A 4376-nucleotide genomic window follows, 5' to 3' on the forward strand; every position below is an offset into this window, starting at 1 on the left:
GCTTTGCTGACATGCGTCTGATTCTACCCACCACCTTCTCTTTCTTTAATTCTCTCCTTCCTTGGCTTGAGCCAGGACTTGAAACTGACATTGGAGGAGGAGAAGGGAGGGTGTTTTGTGTCTGTGGTCCCTGCTCCTTGGTTGTGTGATGTTAGTGCAGATGAGTCATGGGATCCCACTTAGGAGTGCTGCTTCCTTGGTAAGCTCTGAGTTGTGACAGGATTCCCCAAATACACCAGCAGCCCACTTGCCCAGGGCTTTCCCTGAAAGAGTGATTTACCTTGGTTTTGACCAACTTGGTGGCTGCTGGGTGCTTTATTCATTTATTTTTGTGGTTTTATAACTTTGACAACCAGCAGTAATTTCTCATCGACATTGACTATGGAGTTTTGAAAGGGTAACAGGGTGGTAAGTTACCAAACCATAGAGCTCTTCATCTTCATTGATTTTTCTGGACAATTGTACATGGCTACAAGAGGGGACATTCCTTATTTTTTGGTCCAGGCAGCTTTGTTGAGCCTGGTATCATTGAACACATCTGGAGTCCTGATCCCCCTCATGGCGAATTTACGGATCTCTTTGAGCACCGGAGGGGAACTCTTCTTAAAACCCACTCTCTGGTTGGGCTTGTGAATGTCAATGGTGTAGGCTGGGGTCACCACCTTGCTGATGGCCTATCTTCTTTTTGCCACCCTTGTTTGAAGGAGCTGTTCTACTGGGCCCAAGTGGGAAAGGAAACATACCAGGGATTGTCAGCAATTGGATTTTTTTTTTTTTTATTTGATGGCAAAAAAGAGGATCTGTCATATCTTGTGACTTGGCCCAGCATGGGAAGGTTAATGTCAGCAATCTGGGACACAGCAAAAGGCTTCACCAGCTAGAGCCAAACTCTCCCAAAGGGAATGGAGCAGGTTCAAGGGAGATGAGCCCAGCTGTCGTTGATGGACTGGAGTGAGGTGGAGTCCTGCATTGTCCAATATGGTGGCTACCGTTTACATGGGACCATTACATTTCCATTTAAATGAAATCAAGTTAAATATTTAGTTCCTTGGTCCTACTAGCCACCTTTTAAGTGGTCAGTAATCACAGGTGGGTAGTGGCCACCATACTGAATAAAGCAGATATAAAATGCTTCCTTTGTTGCAGAAGGTTCTATTGGACAGCACTGATTGTAGTCCACTGGTAAAGAAGAACAAAAGGTAAGCAGTTGGTTCAGAGAGTAAGGGACAAATCAGCTCATTAGGGATGTTCAGTAAAAGGGAGCTTAGCATGGCCAACATGGAGATGGAGGCAGGGAGACAGCAGAGTAGGCAGGCAATTTTTTTCTTTTAAGAGAGAGAGAGAGAGAGAGAGAGAGAGAGAGAGAGAGAGAGAGAGAGAGAATTTTAATATTTATTTTTTAGTTCTCGGTGGACACAACATCTTTGTTTGTATGTGGTGCTGAGGATCGAACCCGGGCCGCATGCATGCCAGGCGAAAGCGCTACCGCTTGAGCCACATCCCCAGCCCTGGGCAGGCACTTTAATAAATGTGGCTCTCCTACTTTCTCTGTGCATCTTGGTATTGGGGTTACCTTATCACAGACACATGTGTTTCCCCAAAGATTTAGAACTTGGAAAACTTTCATTCTAATCCTAATTCTCTTCTTAAATTATACTCCTTAATTTGTCTCCTTTTAAATTGTACTGGCAAACATCTAATTCTACCCGTCACCTTCTCTTTCTTCAAATTGTGTATTTCAGGAGATAAGTCTTGCTTCAGGCATGGCTGGATCCAGGTAGCTAAAATCCAATTGTCATAAAAAAAATCTGTGTCCATTACCTAGACTCTGCTTCTCTTTGTGTGGGTGTCAGCCTCAGGCTTTCTTCATATGATGTTAAAGTGGGGGCTACCCAGTAATGGCTCATCAATTCTGATGGAAAGAAATAGCCTCTTCCAAATAATTGTAGTCTGAGTTTCAAGGCTAACCCTCACTAGTCTGGCATGGGTTATTGCTCATTTCTGAGCCAGTAACAGGTCTCTGGGAAACACAGCCCTCTGACTGGCCATGAATGATCATGTGTCCACACTTGAGGCAGAAGGCAGTGCCTGCCCACTTTGCTGTCTCCCTGCCACCAGCTTCATTAAGACCACTGGGTCTTTGAGTTGGGGGTAAAATTGTTCCACAAAGTAATCCCAACAAGAAGAGGAGAGGCCAGCCTGGCGGAAACCATCGCTGCCCACAATGTGGTCTTAAGTTAACCATAGCTATTATGGCAAATTGGTGGTGGAAAGGTTAAGTTGACATATATTAAAGGGACAAGGCTTTGTGGCACATAGTAAGATCTCACAAAAATGTTATGGAAAGTATAAAATTACAAGGGAGTAAATTGGAACATACATTACAGCGTAATTGTGTTCTGTGGGGAATAAAGGAGTCCAGTGAAATGAGGGCACAACTTTGCAGAGTCTCAAAAATGAATCAGGAAAAACAAAGGATGGAGATAAACGGCACATTTCCGAAAAGGAGTTCCTTAGAGACAGGACTAAGCCTGTTAATTAACTTGCCAAAGTACTCTGGAGGGAGGGAGTGCATAGGAAGCTCTCTAAGTTTTCTTGATGGTACAAGATGCCTGATGGCTGTCGCTGGAAGGGTCTCGGGAACAGAAGAAGTGGGCACAGAAGTGGCAGCTGAGCTTCAATGAGGGAAAGGCAAGAAAGTGATTCTCAAGATCAAATTTGACATGATGCCTATGAAATGAAGGAGGCCAAGCTTCTGTTTATGATCCAGGAAAGGGCGGAAGTTAGTGGAGACTGTTTCCTAAACCGTCGGTGAAGATGGTTCTAGGGGCTGGGGCTGGGGCTCAGTGGTACGGCGCTGGCCTAGCATGTGTGAGGCATTGGGTTCGATTCTCAGCACCGCAAATAAATAAATAAAATAAAGGTCCATTGACACATACACACATATCAAGATGGTTCTAGAGAGACAGGCAGGAGAAATCCTGGTGTCCTAGTACATTCAGACTGCTATAAAAAATACTATGAACTGGGAAGTTTATAAACTGTATAGTCCGGGAGTTTGGGAAGATCAGGACCAAGGTACCAACAGATTAGGTGTGCGGAGAGGGCCTGTTGACTGGCTCATAGATGGCGGCTTCTCACTGAGTCCTTGCATAGCTGAAGGGCTGAGGGAGTCTCTGGGGTCTCTTTATGGGCATTAATCTCATTCACGAGGGCAGCATCCATAGAATCTAATCACCTCCAAAAGACCTTCTTTCCAAAAGCCCTACCTCCTAATCCCTGCAACGCATTAATAAATAGGATATATGTGCAGCTCTGGCCAATTCACATTAGCCATAAAGGAGGTGCAAGAAAAGACAATAAAATCTTCGAAGGGTGGGGCTGGGTTGTGGCTCAGCAGTAGAGCGCTCCCCTAGCACATGCGAGGCCCTGGGTTCGATCCTCAGCACTACGTGAAAATAAATAAAGGTATTAAAAAATAGATATTAAAAAAAAGTCTTCAAAGGGCTGGTTTTAGACTTCAGGTAAGAGGGTTAGGGACTTTTGAAGAAAAGACCAAGATTAAGAAAAAGCCCTAATTGGCCATAATTTTGTGAACAGATTTAAACATGCTCATCAAATGTTGAAACGTTGAGGTTGAAACTCTAGTGATATGAAGCTGGTTGTGGTAGTGCACACCCATAATCCCGGCTACCTGGGAGGCTAAGAGAAAGGACCACAGTTTGGAGCCAGCCCAGGCAATTTAGGAACATCCTATGTCAAAATAAAAAAAGGGCTGGGGATGTGGCTCAGTGGTAGAATACTTGCTTGGCATATGTGAGACCTTGGGGATGTACTCAGTGACAGAGGGCCCCTGCGCTCCATCCCCAGGACTGCGAATGTTTAAAAAAAGAATTTCAGTGATGTGAATTTTCATTAAAGAAACACCTAAGCCTTGTTTCTCCTCTGAATAATGGAGATAATAGTGTTAAATCACTATTATGATGGGGATGGGATGAGATTCACCGAGACATGGTCTTGTCAGGAGCACACAGAATCTGGAGTCAGGAGCCAAGAGTACGGGAGTCTGGGCTCCCTTCAGATCTTCAGTGTATTGCTATTGCCTCTCTAGAAGGCATACTTCACAGAGCCATTATGAAGATGAAATGAGATTTAAAAAAAATTTTTTTTGTAGTTGTAGATGGACAGAATGCCTTTGTTTTATTTGTTTATTTTTATGTGGTGCTAAGGATCGAACCCAGTGCCTCACACATGCTAGGCAAGTGCTCTGCCACTGAGCTTCAGCTCCAGCTGAGATTCTTTCTTTTTTATTTTTTTTGGTACCAAAGATGGAACCCAGGGGTGCTTAACCACTGAGCCACATTCTCAGACCTTTT

At 44.2% G+C, this 4376-nt stretch overlaps 1 pseudogene; it reads right to left on the reverse strand.

Moving 5' to 3' along the window:
- Window positions 1–323: 323 nt before the first annotated feature.
- On the reverse strand, window positions 324–741 carry LOC143639995 (large ribosomal subunit protein eL31 pseudogene; annotated as a pseudogene).
- Between the last annotated feature and the right edge of the window lie 3635 nt (window positions 742–4376).

The sequence above is a fragment of the Callospermophilus lateralis genome, chromosome 2 (genome assembly GCF_048772815.1).
Source record: "Callospermophilus lateralis isolate mCalLat2 chromosome 2, mCalLat2.hap1, whole genome shotgun sequence".
NCBI lineage: Eukaryota > Metazoa > Chordata > Mammalia > Rodentia > Sciuridae > Callospermophilus > Callospermophilus lateralis.